This window comes from Phoca vitulina, unplaced genomic scaffold, assembly GCF_004348235.1.
Source record: "Phoca vitulina isolate PV1807 unplaced genomic scaffold, GSC_HSeal_1.0 scaffold9, whole genome shotgun sequence".
Lineage (NCBI taxonomy): Eukaryota > Metazoa > Chordata > Mammalia > Carnivora > Phocidae > Phoca > Phoca vitulina.
This window is the reverse complement of record NW_022589712.1, coordinates 37,595,211-37,614,869: the sequence shown is the minus strand read 5'-3', so window position 1 is coordinate 37,614,869 and position 19,659 is coordinate 37,595,211. Positions and strand designations below refer to the sequence as shown.

The 19,659-nt window shown below is 41.0% G+C and overlaps 1 long non-coding RNA gene across 1 annotated transcript in view; it reads right to left on the bottom strand.

The window, feature by feature from the left end:
• The window catches only part of LOC116634522, a 41,543-nt gene extending 22,644 nt beyond the window's left edge, over positions 1 to 18,899 (bottom strand). Inside the window, exon 1 of the long non-coding RNA XR_004299990.1 lies at positions 18,702 to 18,899. This is a non-coding gene — a long non-coding RNA (uncharacterized LOC116634522). The remainder of the gene's footprint in view (positions 1 to 18,701) is intronic.
• Positions 18,900 to 19,659: the final 760 nt, after the last annotated feature.

The window sequence follows — 19,659 nt, the reverse complement described above, 5'->3', positions numbered from 1 at the left end:
TAGCCCTGACCATTCTACTGACCATTTGGACCAAGAGCTACTATCTTATGTGGTGTGGCCACGGTCCGGGCTTCTATTCAGGCCCCTCGGGAGGTAACCAGGGAAGCTGAGCCTCCTCTCATGGAGTTTATAGTCTAGTAGACAAGGCAGAGGATGAATAATGGTTTAATCAGGACTTAGAAAATGCTAGAAGGAAAACATCCCTGGGTGGATCTGATATGTCTGGAGTCAGGGAGTCTCCCTGAGCAGCTGACTTCAAGCTGGGTCCCAGATGTTAAGTAGAAGTTATTCACAAGAGTCAAAATGTTATTGCCGATACTACTTGTGAGGTTTATCAAATCTATCTGTCAATAGTAGACTATATGCTCACAAAAGGGGTATTAGTTCCCTTCTTCCATCTCTGATCGGAATCAAAGGGCTACTTTGGGTTTCTCACACCATAGCAACAAAATGAGGAGGGCTCTCATTGTGAGGGCCTATTGTGTCTCAAAACAAAACAAAACAGAACCAGAAAGAACAGCGTTTAACATGAAAATAGAATCCTGACCCTCCTTGGACTAAATGTTGTTAATCAAGTTTAAATTTAGCTCCCACACAGTCTCAAAAGAAAAGGAGACAGCCAGGCCCAGAGAGGAAAAACTTCCGAGCGCCTCGGAGGCAAGGAAAACAAGCGTCAAGTCTGCAAGGGCGGTCTGTAAAAACAAACGTCGCTGACCAGAAGGCGCCTCCAGAAAGCTCATTAGCAATCGGACGCAGCCGCTGCGCCGCCTCCTGCGGGCGGGGGCCAGCGCCACCACGGAGCCTGGGACTGCGTGGCCCACCTGCGCCGCTCCTGGAATGTGCCCCGCACTCCGGCGACACGCGGGAGGGGCGAGGACAGGGGAGGGGAGGGCTGGGCAAGCCAGGAAACCCCGCAGGCAGGTGAAGAAAAGCCACGTTACTGTGCTCATCATCCGCCGATAAGCATTACTGAGGTGAGGGATGGCAAGAGGCGGCTACAGAAGGGCGTGGCTCCGCAGGATTTCAAGGGAGGCTCAGAGCATTGCCACTGCACTTTCGTTCCAGCCTGGTCAATCCCAAAGCTGTTCCCACTCTTCAGAACCCAGAGGACCTCTTACTATCAACCTACTTGGGGGTCATTTGCATCATGGAGATGAATTTATTTTTTAAATAAAGTATTTTTTTTCTTTTTAAAAAAGGCTACCTTGAATTTCATAAAGACTTTGAATGAATTTGTATTTTCTTGGCTCAACAGCGGCCACATGCGTGGGAAAACAGTGGGTACCTGTAGGTGACAATAGCTCTCCCCATCTTGCCTCATCCCTGCAGGCTTCCTGAAGGAAGACCTGTGCTATAGGACTGCAAAGAGTGAAAAGGGGAAGCTGGTATTTCTTGAGTACAAACTACCTACCACTGGTGGGTAAGAAAGGTTACTCTTTATCAATCCTCTTCTATGGAATAGAAAAGAGCTAACATGGAGAAATTAAGTTACCTGCATCAGGTCCTATTATTGGCAAGTGAGAGAGCAAGGACTTTTTCAAATTACAGCACTCTTCACCTCTCTCTGCTCCTACTTGTTAAATTAATTAAACAAGGAGGCCTTTAGACTGAAGTGGGTCTAATGCTTTAGCAGCCTATGTAAGCAAACCAAAACCTAAGCCTGTAAACACCGTAAGGTTAAGAAATGGAAACATAAGGACAACCACTCACAAATGGCCATGTAGGCTTTTTCAAATAAGGTGAACACTTAAGCTATAGGCAGGCAAATCATCTCCTTGCTTCGCTTTATCCTCTTCTCTATAAAAGTCTCTCCCCTAGCTCCTGTCAGTGGAATGCTTCTAAATACTTCTGGTTTCGTACTACCTGATTCAAAATGATTTTTGCTTAAATAAATTCTTAAAATTTTTAATGTGTCTCAGTTTATCTCAAATGCACTGCAGTCAGTCGAACCTCAAATGTTCCAACTTTGGGGGTGTATTAGGAGCTGGTTGACTACCTCTCGTGCATATTTGTGAAGGGGACTTGCACCTTGCAGCTGGTGGGACTTTTGGTCCTTTATGTTCTAGATGCTATTAGTGGAATGCAGTAGTGATGAATGATCGAATGGGGATGGGGCTTCTTGCAGACAGAAGGTTCTGGACAGCTATGTAAGTAGGAGATTGTAGGAACTTTGACTAAAAAGGCACATTAAGTATTAAAACTATAAAGGGTTTGAAATGTAATTCACAATCCCAAAAATATCTTTTATAGACAAAAGAAGGAGGAATTAACATTTAGGCCATTAGTCCTGTGTGGTTTTTTTTTTTAATTTATTTTTTATTGGTATCTGAAGACTATTGAATCTTTTCACCCAGGGCGCTAATTTGCAAATATTTTCAAGGTTCTCCAAATACTTAAGGGATCCCCTTGAAAAATAATGGCCAATCTGAGAGACCTATCTCAGGCCTAGTACCCATCATTGCTTTCGCCAAAGGGGCTTCATGTTGGTCCATGTTGGATTGCCTTGATGGATTTTGTTTGAAGAAAGTTGCCTCTGCCTTAAAAAAAAAAGAAATTTATTAAAGTTTAAAACCACTGTTCTAAATAAATTTAATGCCTGGCTGGTGATGGGCCCTCAAAAAATATTTGTTGGCCAAGGGTAGACTACTTGAACCACAAGTGATTCTTCTGGACCAATCGTATTTAATTCTTATTTAAAATAACAACATGAGATAATATTAGAAACAGTCATGTGTTTTCACAGAAGATAAACCCATGACATTATTAATTTGGTTCAGGGAGGAAGATCAGGGAAACCATGCTGCTGTTGCCAGACCCGTATGTGGGGTTAATTAGATCTCTCGAGGGCCAGCAGGAGTGTATGAGCTGTCATCCTACCCAAAATACTTACTCAACTCACATTTTCCTCTCTGGAGTTGCTATTAGACCCTTAGATGTTTTTTGGGGTTTGGTTTTGTTCCCTATTGAAAACTAATGATCCTTGTGGTCCCTTCCACTCTGATAGAACAGGGACATTGTCAGGCCTGTGGGAAGCCTTCTTTACCCTTCAGACATTCTCCAGGAGCTTCCCATCCACACACGGCTGCAGAAGTAGCCTTCTCAGGCTCCCCAGTTGACCCTAACATACAGAGCCCGTGAGATGCCCTGTGGGGGGAATATGGTGCTGATGAGTAATGAATGATGAGGTGGGAGCATTTTTCTTACCCAGGAAAGAAATGGCAACAGCTGCCGTTCACTGAACCCTTACTAAGAGCCAAGCACTCTAAATTCACCCCTATGAAGTAGTTACCCAACCACTTCACAACAAGAGTCTGTGTCTTGCTTAAACTTGTTGAATGGCTCTCCATCCTAATTAGAAAAAAATCTAAGCACTTTACCCTGTTCCAAGGCCCTGAATAATCTGGTTCATCCTTCTCTCTGACCTGATTTTTCTCTTTCCACCCTCCCTTTTGCCAGCCCTTCTCCTGTCTTTCTGTCCCTTGGCTGTCCAAGCTTATTTTGGGGTTTGCAGTCCTGCTGCCCTTCCCCCAAATCTTTGCATGGCTGACTTCTTCACATCACTTGGGTCTCTACTCAACCCCACCAAAGAGGCCTCATTTGTCTGTCCAATAAAGCAGCCCGCCCCTCCCTGTCCCCTCCCTGGGTCATTCTCCATCTTGCGATTCTGTTTTATTTTTCTTTTAAGCTTTGCTCAGGAATCTCTGAAATTTACTTATTAGTTTCTTTGTCTATATGTTTGTTTGGTGTCTCCATTTATGGCAAACTGTATAACGGTTTGTTTAAAATTTGATGCCCAAGACCTTCATTCGTATTTGTTGAGTGAATAAATGGACAGTTGAATGTTAAGTAGTTTATGCTAGATCACATAGCTAGTGCAGATTGAGCCAGGCCATAAACCCAGGTTTGTCTGTCTCTATTCTTAGGATACTAAATTCAGAGAAAGGGGGTGCCGAGAGTGTTGGAATTCAGGACAGGATAATGCCAAGTGGCACAGCATTTCCTATTCCAGAATTCAGCTGGAACTAGAGCTGCCTGGTCTAAAGTAGTATTTCTCAAAGAGAGAGACCCAGCTCACTAGTATTGGAATCACCTGAGAAGCTATTAAAAGTGTGGTGTTTTAGGTCGCACCCTAGACCCAGCTCAGACTCCAGAGGTGCTAACATGGGGGGTGGCATTTTTTTTTATTTTTTATTTTTTTTAAAGATTTTATTTATTTATTTGACAGAGAGAGAGATAGCGAGAGCAGGAACACAAGCAGGGGGAGTGGGAGAGGGCGAAGCAGGCTTCCCGCTGAACAGGGAGCCCGATGTGGGACTCGATCCCAGGACCCTGGGATCATGACCTGAGCCGAAGGCAGACGCTTAACGACTGAGCCACCCAGGTGCCCAAGGGGGGTGGCATTTTTAACAAGGTTTTCAGAAGTTTCTCATGGACTATACATTTTGAGAAGCATGGATTAAAAGAAACTTGCTCCTGACTGTACTACTTTATTTCTTTAGATAGTGGCCATGTAGGTAGATATACATCACTCATGTATGTTGGTTATTTGACCTGGGCAAGCACCTATTTCTCAGGACAACTCACTCTGTTGGAGTGGGAAAGACTCTCTGCTGGGTTAGGAATCTGAGCCTTTCATCTGTGACGCAGTCTTCTTTAGAACCTTCACTCCTCACCTTCTACAATTAGAGATAAATGTATTTACCTCTCTCTTCAGCTGAGCAGCATAGAACTGGGTCCTTTATGACTACGAGTCTGGTTAAGGAAAGAGTAATTTCAATTCAGAGACTTTAACGGCCTAGGTGAACTCTTGGAAAAATTGTTATTTGAGATTCCCTTATTACCCTTGAGAGCAGATAAGCCAAATAAGAGATTTTTTAAGTAGGCTCTGTGCCCAGTGTGGGACTTGAACTCAAGACTCTGAGATCAAGAGTCGGATGCTCTACTGACTGAGCCACCTAGGGGCCCCAATTTTTACTTCTTAATAGACTAAATAAGAAGTCTACAACTCCATAAATAACGACTGTGTTTAAACCACCTAAAAAGAGTACCTTAAAGTCTGCTTTGATAATTTGATCTTGAGACCCTTTTGCCCTAAACTTTCTAAGTTTTGGATAAGTTACCTGTTCTAGCTTATTACTATAACATTTAACTTACAAACACAAATCAAGCAAAGCCCTTTTGTCCGTGGAGAATCATAGCTACCAATGATGTGAATAACAGAGCCTTTTTCTATGTAGCTTGGTGCTTATTAAGGAGCTGGAAAATCTTATATCTGAATTCCTGTCAGTTGACCTTAATAACCTTTACTTTTAATGGACTTGGAACATTGATTTTTGCCCAATTTGAAATCGGGGGGAAAAAATAAGTTTCACCTGAAACTTGGCCCAGAATTCCTTATGGTTTGTAAATCATGAACACACAGCCAGATTGGGTTCATGTTTAGATCAAACACCAAAGTAGAGAAGTTTTGCTTATTTCATGTTTCAGAAAAAAGTTTACAGTTCTGACCAACACTCTATGTATTACAGATATCAGAATGCGCTCCTGGACATTTGGGAGAATAAGAACATTTTGGAGCAGAAAATCAAAGAGAAATCTTAGCTACCTCATTTGAATATAGTAGATTTGTTTTAGGGGTTTTGCTGGCAACATTTTAAAGAAGTTTTCAAAAATGCAGTTCTCTAAAGTGTGCTCTGCTATCAACTATATGGTTTTAATATCTCTCTTGTCACTTTTTGGAAGAGATGATCTATGTCTGCCACATCCCAGCCCCGATACCTTCTTGTGATCTTCTCCTGGTGATGCAGGACCAGCCGCTTAGAGATTTTATTTATTTATATGAGAGAGAGAGAGAGAGAGAGAGAGTGCATGTGCAAGAATGAGCCGGGGGAGGGGCAGAGGGAGAAACCGACTCCCCACTGACCAGGGAGACCAAAGGGGCTGGGTTTGATCCCAGGACCCTGACCATGAGACCATGACCTGAGCTGAAATCAAGAGGTGGACACTTAACCGACTGAGCCACTCAGGTGCCCCAGGACCAGCCTTTTAAATGATGCATCCATTAGGCTATTTGTTGTTGGGTTCTTTTTTTAAGATTTTATTTATTTATTAGAGAGAGAGAACAAGCAGGGGGAGGAGCAGAGGGAGAGGGAGAAACATACTCCCTGCCAAGCAGGGAGCCCGACTCGGGGCTCAATCCCAGGACCCTGAGATTATGACCTGAGCTGAAGGCAGATGCTTAACCGACTGAGCCACCCAGGCACCCCCCCTTTAGGCTATTTGGAGTTGCAAATACAGAAAACCCAAACCAAGTTGATTTAAAAAAATAAAATAGCTCCATTTCTTTGACCTTATCTCAGTTCTGCCCTTGTATTATTAGCTTAGTTCTCACACCAGCTTTCTTCACGACAACAAAATGTCCTGCAGTGGTACCTGGGACTATGTGCTCCTTTATTTATGTTCAGAGTCAACGCTACATAGGTATATAAATTGTTTTTTTCCTTGCTTTTTTCACCTAATATCATGTCTTGGAGATCATTCCTAATTTTACATCTAAAGCTGCTTCACTCTTTTTTTTAATGACTGCATGGTACTCCAATGTATGGAGATGCCTTAATTTATGTAAGGAGTTCCTTAATGATGGACATTTAGATACTTTAATTCTTCGATATAGTGATACTGCTACAATGAATATTCACAAATACATGTTGTTTAGCACAAAGGCAAATATATCTCCAGGATAAACTCCTTGAAGTACAATTGCTAAATGAAAGAGTACATGCATTTTACATTTTCTTAATATTTCACTATGGAAAATTTCAAGCACATACTAAATTGAAAGATTACAACATGTAGGGTGTGACGTCCTTGAACCCACTATCAGCACATGTTCAACCTTGTTCCATATCTACTGTTTCACTTTTAAAAAGATAACCAAGTCCATAATTCTTTAATATCATCAAAGTATTCACACTTCCCTGATTATCTTATAATATTTTGTATAGCTGCTTAGTTCAAATCAGGGATCAAACAAGGTCCACACACTCATTTGGTTGATATGTCTTATAAGTTCCTCTTAGTCTTTAAGTTCCCCCACCCTCCTTTTCTAGTTCTTGAAAGTTTTTATTAAAGGAACCAGGTTGTAGAATTGTGCCCGTCGTGTCATTAGACACATTCCTTTGTCTCCAGCATACTAGCAAAATGTTAGTTAGATCTAGAGGCTGGATTAGGTTTTACTTTTTTATTTTTGTTTTTGTTTTTGGCAAGGACATTCTATAGGTGGTGCTCTGTACTTCCTATTAAATCATACATACTTTTGGTTGCCTCTTTTTTTGTGTCATCATTATAATCAATCAACTGATCAATAATTGGTATTATTAGCTTAATCCATCTCTTATAAATTGTTCATCAACTTTCTACTTAATAATTTTAGCAGCCCTGGATTATAATCGTCTAAGTCCATTATTTCATTAAGGGTTGCAAAATGGTAGCATTCTAGTTCTACCATTCTTTCTGCATTTATTAGTTGAAAATCTATAAAGAACATTCCTTTATTTGGTTACTCTGAGGTACAACTTGTTTATGGAAAGCAATATTACTGATTCTTTTCCATTCTTTCCCAGTTATTAGAATAATGGATTGGCTCTCCAATATTGTTAATATTATCCTAATATGTGCTCCCTTGGCACATAGACTGTGATCTACATACTATTTTCCTCTTAAAGAAACTAGGGTGTGAAAAAATGTCTGATTCCAGGTTTGGAACAGGAGGTCCCAGATAAAACTGGAACATGTCATAGCAAAAAGAATGAAAGCTTTCTAGGACTCCTGGAATTGTATCAAAGGGACTCCAGAGCCAACTTGAAGGAAATCCTACTGGCCAAAGATGGAAACATTTGAACACACAAAAAAAATAATAATTGCAATGAATAGATATACAAAAATGTATTAAAATCAATGAGTTTATAAAGATACACTTAAAAAAACTCATGTGTTACCTTTGGAGGATGCATTTTTTTTAAATTTCCATAAGTATATTGCAGGCTTCCTAAATAGGACAATTATCAATATCATCATCATAAAAATGTCAGCAAAAGTCAAGCAAATAAGTGGAATTTTATAGAGAAAGCAAAGCAATATGAAGATTAGCAGAATTTAAAGCTTTCTCAGCAGTCTAAGTGAAATCTTTGACATGTTTGTTTTATATTTGTATGTGTCATAATTATATCTCTTTTATAATTTATCATTTAATCAGAAGAGGGGACTTTATTCTTAAATGGCAGCTCCTGAAGTTACTGAAAAGAGGAGAACATTTTTAAATCCTCTTATTCTCCAATTCACTGGAGTCACTTTCACTGGTTGAGAAAACTCACCTGGCTTTTTTTCTATAGCTTATGGGTCAGTTATGAATTAAAAAGCAGCTGGATAAAAACATTGAGATGGAGAAGTCCTTAGGCCTGGACCCAGGTGGACTCCTACAAATTCTACAACTTGGTAAAGGCAGTCAACCTCTTAGCTTCAAATCCTTTATCAATATGATGGAGGAATTGGGGTAAATGTTTTCTAATGTCCCTTCCAAATTTTAGAATGTGTTGGTTCCGTGATTTGTGCCTATACAAGGTGAGATTGTAGAGACAAAACTTTGTCAGTTGTCTAGAAAGAAAAATATTTTGATCAAATATCCACCTTTCGGTGATACCTGCCTTCTCCATGCTCTGCCAGGTAAGACTGGGTTTCAGAAGATTTTCTTTCGCTTCTCTACCCCCATTCCTTTACACAGCTGCTTCCTGCCCCCCTCAAGAAGTCACTAACTCCCTTTGTGTTCAAGTTTCTCCATCTGTGAAATGCAAGGCTGAGTGCCCATCAGCCTCCCAGGGGTATTCTGTGTCTGACTCCATTACAGAGCATTCACTATACTGAGCATTATCTACAAGCTAAGTTTGGCATTTCCTTCCTTTCCTTTCTTGATCATAATTTGATCCTAACTTCCTTGGGAGCCTCTTGTCTTTACAATTTGTCAGTAGTTCTAATCCTGTTTTAACATAATTTAGAGCTATGGTGATGCTAATGATGTCATTGATAATGAGCTGGGGATTGCCAAGAGCCTTTTAAAAAGTGTGTTCTAATAGTGAAGAAAAGAGTCCAAAAGCAAAAACAAAACAAAACAAAACAAAAAACCCCACAGCAGTAACATAGGAAAAAGGGCTCATCTACATAAAATAATTTACACAAGACAGGGTTGCCAGATAAAATACAGGACACTCAATTAAATTTGAATTTCAGACAAACACAGAATAAATTTTTAGTGTAAGTATGTCTCATGCAAGGGACACATCCCACATCCATCCTAAAAGGTTTTTTGTTGTTTATCTGAAATTCAAATTAACTGGGTGTCCTGTACTTATATTTGTTAAATCTGGCAACCCTAACAAGCTTTCTGTTCAGCAACTTCTGTCGGAGATAAACTGAGGTTCCAGTGTGCAGCTGGGCTTTTTATAGATCTTCCAATGTTAAAGAGAGAAAAACTCCAAAGTTGATGAGGAGAAGAGGTTGAAACTTCCCCATAGTTTTACTGTTAAAACATATGTGGGAAAACAGTAGATACCATCATGCTGAACTTAAAATGTCCGTGGATATTTGGTCCTAGGATTAAAAAACAAAAAACAGAAAACAACAACCAAAAAAAAAAAAAAAAAACAATTGGCATTCTGAAAGGAGTTGCAGTTCTTGTACCATAGTAGAAACAGTGCAAAAATTTTCTAAAGGTTATAAAAATTGTAGTCTTTGAGGGATTCTGGAAACAGTACTGATAATGAAAGGAGGCAGTATTTTCAGAAAGACTGGTTTTAAAGCACATAACGCCAGGATAAGGCTGCACAATAATGGACACGGACTCTGTGATCACTCTACTGAGGACCGTGTAATAGTCACACGGCAAAAGGCCCCGGCGGGTCTCTGCTTGTCCACATGCTCACTGATGCTCCGCATGCCACCTCAGAGTGCCGTCTGTGACATCTGTACCCTCAGGGCCGAACTATGAGAAATGCTCAATTCATTAACGAGTGTGACAATTAGAGAATCGGCTCTTTACTTGCTTTGCAAAAACAAAAAGGATTTTTCTCTAATGTTCTACGGCAAATAAAATGACAAGGGAAAGATGCAAAAAAACTGTGAAGTATGACTGTCGTCCAGTCCAGTGTTATTCAAAGTATGTTCCGTTGTCTAGTGCTGGTCTGTGAGCTATTTGTCACCATTCGGCACCAGGAAAATTACAGAAATGTAGAGTAAACATAGTATCCCACAGAGTCATATCAAGTCTGTGGAATTTAGTAATGAAGAATCAGGGCTTGCATTTTGTATGTCTTTTTTGTTATTGCTGGCTTCACTTTTCTAGTAATTTGTTTTTATTGTATTTCCCAAAGTATCCGTCACTAAAGGACTATTACATTGCAAAAAATGAAAGGCACACTCTTAGTTGTGTCGTTTAAGACAAATAAGAGCTACAATAGCTTAAATTAAAATCATTATATTTATCAATTCAGACTTTCAATAATTAGTCAATACAAACCAGTGACTTTCCTGGACATTGCAGATAAAGTGATGAATAAGACAGGTAAGAACAGACAGTTCTGTGGTTCCTGCCTCCCAGAGTACATTCTGGGACAGGACAGATAATAAAATCACAACAAACTGGGAGAAAAATACAATATGATATGGGAACACACTGTAAAGGACTCTAAGCCAGTCCAAGATTCTGAGAAATATTCCCAGAGGAAATTGCATAAGTTCTGTTAGGTATGACTAATCTGAAATTCAGAGAAGAGGTCTGAGCATTCATTCATCTGGAGATGTTACTTTAGGTCTTAAGAATGGATGAAATTGCCAAGGTGGAAGATACTAAGTGAAAAGAAGGGAGAACTGAACCTTAGAGGTCTAACAGCTGAAGATGAATTCTCAAAGGAGATGGAAATAAAGTAGCCGAAGAGGTGAGGAAGTGAGGAGATTGTGGAGTGTCTGGAGCAAACAAAGAAGATTTGGAGAAGCAAGGACTGATATGGAACATTAAATTCTGCCAAGAGAAGAAACAAAACTGAAAGTATGCATATGGTTCACCCATGTGAAAGCCATTGCTTTCGGCAGGAGAGGCTCCTGGAAGCTGGTGGTAGAGGTAAGCAAGTGTTTCAGAAGCCAAGTGCGGGGGGAAGTAAGAAAAAGAATACAGTGATGATAAGCAACTTTTTCTAGAAGTTTTACTGTGGAATAGAGGACAACGTAGGACTGTATTTGGAGGGAAATATGGGATAAAGGAAATTTGATCTTACTTTTAAGATGAGATAGCAAATACAAAGGCTGACTGTAGGGATGTTGTAGGAAACAAAAGCTGGGAGATATAAGGAAGACAGTAAGGGGTTAATCAATGGCAGCTACCAAGAAGGCTGGACTAGAGGATTCCTGTATGACTTACTACTCATCCTGTTTGTAATTACAAACACCTGCTCTCTGCTAGAGTTTCACCTCCTTGAGGATAGGAACCACTTTTGTGTGGTTTATCACTCTCTACTTAGTGCCTGGGTTAGTGCTGGAACATTCAGATGCTCAGGAAATAACTGAAGAGAATAAGACACCAGTAGAGGGTGTGTGTCTTTGACACTTGGAGAGGCACCTCCTCCTCCCTGATTTGAAGGCATGAAGGAGGACTGTGAGGGCAAGGGAGAAATGTGAAGGATTTTCCAACTGATATCTTTTATTATGTCTCTGAAATCAAAGAGTAAAAAAAAAAAATAGGGAGTTGATAGGGTAGAAGAGAATGATGTCTTGAGACCACTATTGTGACACAAGACTTACAGATAGAGAACCAATGACGAGTAGCAAACGGCAATCTGTGAGGAAAACACAACTAAGTTGTGTTAGATGTTCATACATGGAACACACTTCTTCGAGTCAGAACTATCAAGGAAATCATGAAGGAGAAAAAACTTCTGGTTGACCCTGAATATCATGTGTAGGAGAAGAAACAGGCTGCGGGATTGGGGAAGCAGCATGGGCAGAAGTTCAATGATAGCATTTGGCCTTTTGGAATCTTCAGGAACAGCGGCTATATTGAGCTGAAGTTCCCTTTAAGTATTGAAATGAAGGAACTAGGGATAAGGAGCAGAGGTGGGGAAAGGCAGTGGAGATTCATGAGCATCCTTGGCTATTTCATAAAATGCCTATGTTGCCTTAATTAAAACCTCCCAACTTCATGCTAAATTCTTGTTTGTTTGAGAGCCACTGGCTTAGACGATGGTGATTTGATCTCTTGGCTGTTAAGTAAGCCCCAACAATATCTTTCACAATATCTCATTGCTCTTTATTTTGGACTTTCCTGTCAAATTTCACAACTTCCTTTACAGTCACCTATTTCACTCTCATACTGCTGGTATACCAGATGCTCCCTTAATTTATTGGACCTTCAGTTCCCATGACCAATTTTTTTCTCAATTGGTCCTCTACTGATCAATTTCTGACGAGGCTATACTTCATTGTTATCACTTCAACTAATTTCACCAGTACCCTCAATTTCTAGACTATTTAGTACTCTCCACCTACGTATTTTAAATCTTGCCTCTATCTGGCAATTTGGCTTTTCTGCGACTGCTGAGAACTGATGAAGAAAATTGCTCCACTATAGAGGATGAGAGTGTTCACATTCACATTCACATTCACATCCAAATGCTGTTTGGAAATCTCCCATCTTGACTCTTTCTAATTTCCCGTGGTATTTCTATTCCTCATTATTTTCATCTTAATTCTTGCCATACTATTGTTTTCTCTCAAAAAGCCAATCCCTATTGTTTCTTTTTTTTTTTTTTTTAAGATTTTATTTATTTATTTGACAGAGAGAGACACAGTGAGAAAGGGAACACAAGCAGGGGGAGCGGGAGAGGGAGAAGCAAGCTTCCCACAGAGCAGGGAGCCCGATGTGGGGCTCAATCCCAGGACCCTGGGATCATGACCTGAGCTGAGGGCAGATGCTTAACGACTGAGCCACCCAGGCACCCCTATGTTTGCTTTTTGATTCAACTATTACTGCCTGTATTCATTTTCTATTGCTGCTGTAACAAATTACCACAAATCCAGGGTCCTAAAACAACACAAAATTTATTCTCTTAAATTTCTGAAGGAAAAGGTCTGAAATCAATTTCACTAGGCTAAAGTCAGGTTTGGGCAGGGCTGGTTCCTTTGGAAGGCTCTGGGGGAGAATCCATTTCCTTGCCTATTTCAATGTCTAGAGACTTCCTGCACCCCTTGGTTCATGGCTCCTTCCTTGCACCAGTTCAACCTCTTGTTTCCACAGTCATGTCTTCCACTATTCACTTTGAGCCTCCTGCCTCTGTCTTATAAGGACGCTTGTGATTACATTGTGCTGATCCAGATAATCCAGGATAATCTCATTACCCTCAAGATCTTTAATCACATCTGCAAAGCCCCTTTTTCCATGTAAGGTAACATGTTCAAAAGTTCCAGGGATTAGGACAAGACACCTTGGTATTATTCTGTCAACCCCACTATCTCTTCAAGAATTTTGCTTCAGGGAGTCCCGTCTGTTCTCCTGCATCCTAACTATTTCCCTGTCTGCTGGATCTATCCTCTCAGCTAGTAAACCTGCTTAAATCTCTCTTATTTTATTTAAGTACTGTCATTGACCCCCTTTTCTTTTTACTATGATGATCTAGTTGTATGATCTTATTCAATCCCTAATTCTATCTATTGCTTATGAAAAAATGACTTCCAAATTTTTTACTTTCTGGTCTATCCAACTGCCCGGCATGTCCAAAACTGAATGCCAAAGCTGCTTTTCTCCTTCCTCTAATTCCTGGCTCAGTTATTGGTTTCTCAGTCCGCTAAATTGAGTGAATAATTTTTTAAACTGTACTCTTCCCCCCACCCCCGCATTTAATTGTCCACTGTGCTGGATATAATTGTGGATATTTGCTTGCTCAATATCTATTCCAATCTCCTTTTACTGTTCTTCCTGTACTAAAAAGGCTTGAAAATTAAACAATGACATTTCCCAGAAGCCCTTGAAGCTAGATCTGACAGTGATTCAGATGCAGTTGTGTGAGGCTTGATTAAAAATTGAGTTTAGAAGGAAGAGAAGCAGGACACTAGGCATACATTTTGCTGGTGCACACTAAAACAGATAACATGGTTGTTCTAGCAACTTCCAGAATCATCATATGATTTTTTAAACTCAGAGCAAGAGAAACAACTCTCTTGGCAGACTAGTTCTGTTGTGACAATGAGAATTATTCCTGGAAGTTCAGGCTATAATCTGATCCTTTAGCCCTTTCAAACATTCTACAAACCATTTATACCCTGTTTAAAATATAGAACAAAAAAAAATCTTTCTGCTTAAACTGGCCATAGCGGATTTGTTCTCTGCAATTGAACCCTGCCAGATATAGTTACAAAACTATATGGGTGTTTATTCTTAAGTATATGTTAAATTGGTTCATGCCTCTCCATTGCCTTAGTTCAGGCCTTTACAGTTTCTTGCCTGTTTATCACTGGATGAACTAATAATATCTCCCCACATGCTTTAACTGCTTCAAAGATACTTCATTCATTGGGATTACACCCCAAGGTCTTTATCATGGTAGGCGAATTCTTAATTTCCCAGCTCCTGCACATCTATTTGTCCAGCCTCACTTCCTACCAAGCTTCCATGCTCATTTTATGTCCTAACCATCAGATTCCAAACACAACTCACTGGGTTGTGCCTGTGTGATCCCCCCTCTGTCCATCTTACAGATATCTAAGTTGCCTTCAAGGTCCAGTTCCAATATTTCCTTTTTTTGTAAAACCTTCCTTGGCTCATTTTGAAAAAGGTAGACCTCCTCTTCTGTGTGTTACACTATTATTTATCTGCTTCCATCTGTCTTCTGAAGGTCTCATTTAATTCTGGAAATATATATATTCATCTTTGTATTCCTGTGCCCATCCAGGACCTGAATCCACATGGTAGATACACCCTCAATAAATGTTTGAATAATGAAAATATCAGTTACAGAAAATGGAATAAAACAGGAGAGTAGCAGTTCATTCCCCACTATCAACAAATATTTATCAAGTGCCTCCTAAGTTAGAGTCTAGAAATATGACGGTAAAAAACATTCTTTCTTAGAGCTTATAGTCTAGGTGGGAAGATAGTTAAAAAACAAATAAAACATTTAAAAAATGACAATTGGTAATAAGTACCTTAGAAGAAACAAACAAGGGGATGAAGGACAGCTGACACTGAGATTATTAAAGGGAATTTCAGCATGGGAGTGACCAAATTAAATTTGTATGTATCCATGGTTTAAAGGGAAAGCTCACTAGCAATTAAATCCTTTGTAAGTTTCCTTGTATCCTTCCTGGAGCTGAATGCTCCAAACGGTTGCCTTATTCCCGTAGCCTTGGGCTCACCAAGTCCTCATAGAGTATACTTTCTCCAGTACGTCATCCCTTTTTGGTAAACCCCTAACCTTGCTTTGGAAGCAAGTTTCCTCCCTGGTTCCCCAAGCTTGAATGTACTCAGTCTAGAATAATGTCTTCGGGCTTCTGTAGGACAGATCAGCATGGGGGCAAGTCAAGTCCAGACCTCCTTCAAATCTCCATGTCCGTGTAGATTATATGTATGCCTCTCAACTTCCTAGTTGCTTAGTGGATGTTGGTTGGATGGCTTTCTCTCCTCTCTCTCCCTTTTCTCTCACACACACACACACTTACATCTACCAAAGTTAAATGTTAATTCTTAGGGTTTAAACCATAATAAAAAAAGAAACTTTTTGCTCAAGGGCTCATAATTTGCAAGATTGTCTCTCTCACGGTAAAACTAGTACTTCCCATTGTTACTGAGCACCTTCTACGTCCCAGGTATATGCTTCATGCTAGGGATCAGAAACGAGTAACAAATAGTTCCTACTTTCAAATACTGAGAGTCTCATCTACTTCAGAAAGATCTTTTGCATCTCTAATCTTTTCTCTCCATTTCTACTGGCACGTCCGTCTTCATTGCTTACCTGGAACAGCTTCCTCTGGCTGCCTTAAGCTTGAGGCTGTGTCTCATTTTCTTCTCTAGCACTTGTTAAAATGACCTTATTTTATTTTTAAAGTCTGTTTCCCCATCTAGACTATGAGTTCTTTGAGGGAAAGTATCCAGTTTTGCTAACCTTTTCTAAACATAACTCAATACACAGCAGATAAGAGATTCTCAATAGATTTTTAAAAAATTTTTATTTATTTATTTGAGATAGAGAGAACATGAATGGGAAGGGGGAGGGGCAGAGGGAGAAGGAGAAGCAGGCTTTCCACTGAGCAGGGAGCCCGACGAAGGGCTCTATCCCAGGACCCTAGGCTCATGACCTAAGCCAAAGACAGACACTTAACCGACTGAGCCACCCAGGCGCCCCGCTCAATACAAGTTTTCTGAATCAGCATCTCTTTAGCTCAGAAAAGACCATCCAAGTGACAGTGAGTGACTTTCCAAACTCCTGTTAAATATTTGAGGCAAATATGAACCATCTCTTTAGCTGGTGGGATAACTGAATTTTTAAGAAGAGAGGCTCAGCAATTGCGTGCAATTGTAGTCTTCTTTCAGAGTTCTTTTGTGTGTAAAAGAACTCTGTAAACAGTAAAGAATGATCTTTTTGTAAATGACTATCATTATTATTCTATCCCTGAGACATAGCTGTGGGATAACTTGTGTCTTAAGTATCCCCATTTCACAAATGCAGATCCTGAGAAATACATTAGTGAAAGAGCTTTAGCCAACCAGCCACTCAGACCAGGGCTCAATTCTTCTGATGCGAGCAAGCACCATGAGAACTCAATAATTTTATTATTATTATTTTTTTTTTTTTTTTGAGTTGCCAATGGCTTTCCTTAGGCTCCCTACCAATGGCTAAAAGAACCCAAGGGGAGGGAGGAGTCCAGTGACTGAGGCTTGACTCCACTTCTGACTGGATCTGGATTAGCTCAAAGTCCCAAAGTCATGATACTTTCTATGTCAGTCGTTGGTCAAGTGAAATAATACATGCTAAATTCTACAGTCTCTGAGAACTCTGTGTGGTGCCACTTCTATTTTCTCCCCAGGCCTTGTAGATCACTTGTGATAGTCACTGTGACTTCTCCTGCCTTTATAACACCAAACTGGAAATGATCAATTTAGTGCAAGGCACTATGAATGCTAAATGCTAATGTTATATATATTTACAAATTTATATATGATATAAATATATAATATATATTTATAATATATATGATGAGACTATAATAAAATAAAAAAATAAACAAAGTAGAATACAAATATGCCAAAGGGACAAGTGATTCCTCTATTCCAAGTCTCTTAATAGTAGAAAAAGAACTGAGCATTTTTGTAGCTTCCTTTCTTTTTACCACTCCAAGTATAAAATAAATATAGAGATCTAAATACATGGCTAAAAAAGGCCATTAAAACCTGAACCAAATGCATTTGTACCAAAAATAACTGAACCTTTGCCTTTCAGTTATATAGATCCTATTCTATTAGTCCTTTCCTAAAAAGATCTGTACATTAAGTTGTTAACATTTGAGTGGTAGCTGAAGCCAATTTTGAACTGCATTTCAGTTCACGTTATGATGCTTAATTATGGCTCAGTAAATTAACATCAAGTGAATCCTTTCTTAGAGATTTGAAAGATCCCACACATGGGTTTTTAAGAAAAATCCCTTTAACCTAGCCCATCATTTCTCATCTGGCCAGTGATGTTCAGAATCCTGACCTAACTCAGAATCTCTTCTCCACAATGATCTGCAGAAGAAAGGGCATGGAGGGTAAGTTTTTAAGCTGAATGCATCGAGTATATTTGGAACTTTTCCCAAAGGGTTGTTAAACATCCTGCTCTCCTGTTTGCCAATGTGATCACGTAAAGCCTAGTGCGTTTCCAAAGCTTTAAGACCAGCCACAACTCCTTTGTGAGGCCAAGAGTCCCAGTGCCCTGCTACCCCACCCCGATTCAAGGGCATGTCCTGGGGCACCGCCTGTGTCCTTTCAGGCTGAAAGCCCCATTTGTCTTCAGTTCCGCCGAGACCCCAGAGACAGAGCTGCTTTGACAACCACCCACTCTCTGAGGGGGTCACCTGTTGCCTCACCCAGGTCAAGGGAGGTCAGCTTCTCAACAGGAATTTTTAAAAAAGAGGCAGGCATGGGTCTGTCCATAAAAGGATCTCTTTGAGGTTGGTGAAAAAAAAGAAGAAGAAAAGCAGGGCATTTTGTGTTCCCAGTTAGACCCTCTGGAACGAGGCCGCCTGAGAACAGGCCTGTGAGCAGTTCTTATTGGAGGACGGCCAGCAGAGGCAGCCCAGACGATTTTCACAGGACCTCTTGCTGCCACCGCTCCCCCACGCCAGCCTAAATTGGAGTCAGGGCGGCCGGCTCCCGGCCCCGCCCCCAGCCTGGGCGGCTGCTCAGCAGCCCTGGGCTTGACTGGAGCACCCGCGGCCTCCCGACAGGGTCAAGTAATTTAGGGTCAAGGACAGGAAGCCAGATTTACACACACAAGCAAGACGGAAAACTGACATTTGCTGACGACCATATGGAGCCTTCACTCTTCTTTGCCTCCTTCCCTTGAACTGTAACGGTCATGAAATCCACCCCGAATCCCTTTCCCACACGACACCCTTTTAACGCAATATACCTGCTGAATAAGAACTCGGGCACGATTTGTCGCGAGTAGCAGGCCCGTGCGCCGTGCCAGTGACTGCCATTTATGTGCCTTTGCCTCCTCGTCGTCCCTCTGGAGACCTCGGGCACATGCAAGGGAAGAGCCCCGCAGGCCCGGCTTGCCCAGCGTGGGAAACCAGGGGCCAGGGCCAGCGTGGGCAGCGCTCCGGACGCTGTGGGGAGGAGCCCCAGAGTTGCTGCAGGCTCATTCCTAGAGAAGAGAAAAGAAGCCACCTTCTCCTCCCTCCCTCCCCCAGCATCAAAGGGCCCCCCAAACAGAGGAGAGGTGCCTTACAGCTCAATGGAACCCCAGTGCTTTCTCCTCTCTCCTGCCTGCCCCCACTCGGCCACGACAGCCATGCATTTAAAAGGAAAGAATTTGAGACAATCTGAGAGTTCAGAACATATGAAATCAGAAAAAGCTTCGGGCCAGATTTTCAGGGCTAACCCTCCCCTCCCCCCTTACTCCCAAATAGCTAAACCTCCTCTCGCCTCCGAAGGTTGTCTGAAACAAATATTTTCTTTACTGCACTGTTTGAAATTTGCTGTTTCACTTTTATATTTAAAAAAGAAAATGTGGGGCGCCTGGGTGGCTCAGTCGCTAAGCGTCTGCCTTAGGCTCAGGTCATGATCCCAGGGTCCTGGGATTGAGCCCCCCATGGGGCTCCCTTCTCCCCGGGAAGCCTGCTTCTTCCTCTCCCACTCCCCCTGCTTGTGTTCCCTCTCTCACTGTGTCTCTCTCTTTCAAATAAATCAATAAAATCTTGAAAAAAAAAAAAGAAAAGAAAATGTGAATACTTCTAGAAAACCCTGAATATGCCTCAGTATTTCATGCCTCAGTCTTTGGGCTCATGCTTTGTTTCTGTCTCCACAAGGCGAGGATGTTATCTTGCCTTTCTCCAGACCTAGTTCAAATATCCCCTTCTCAGAGA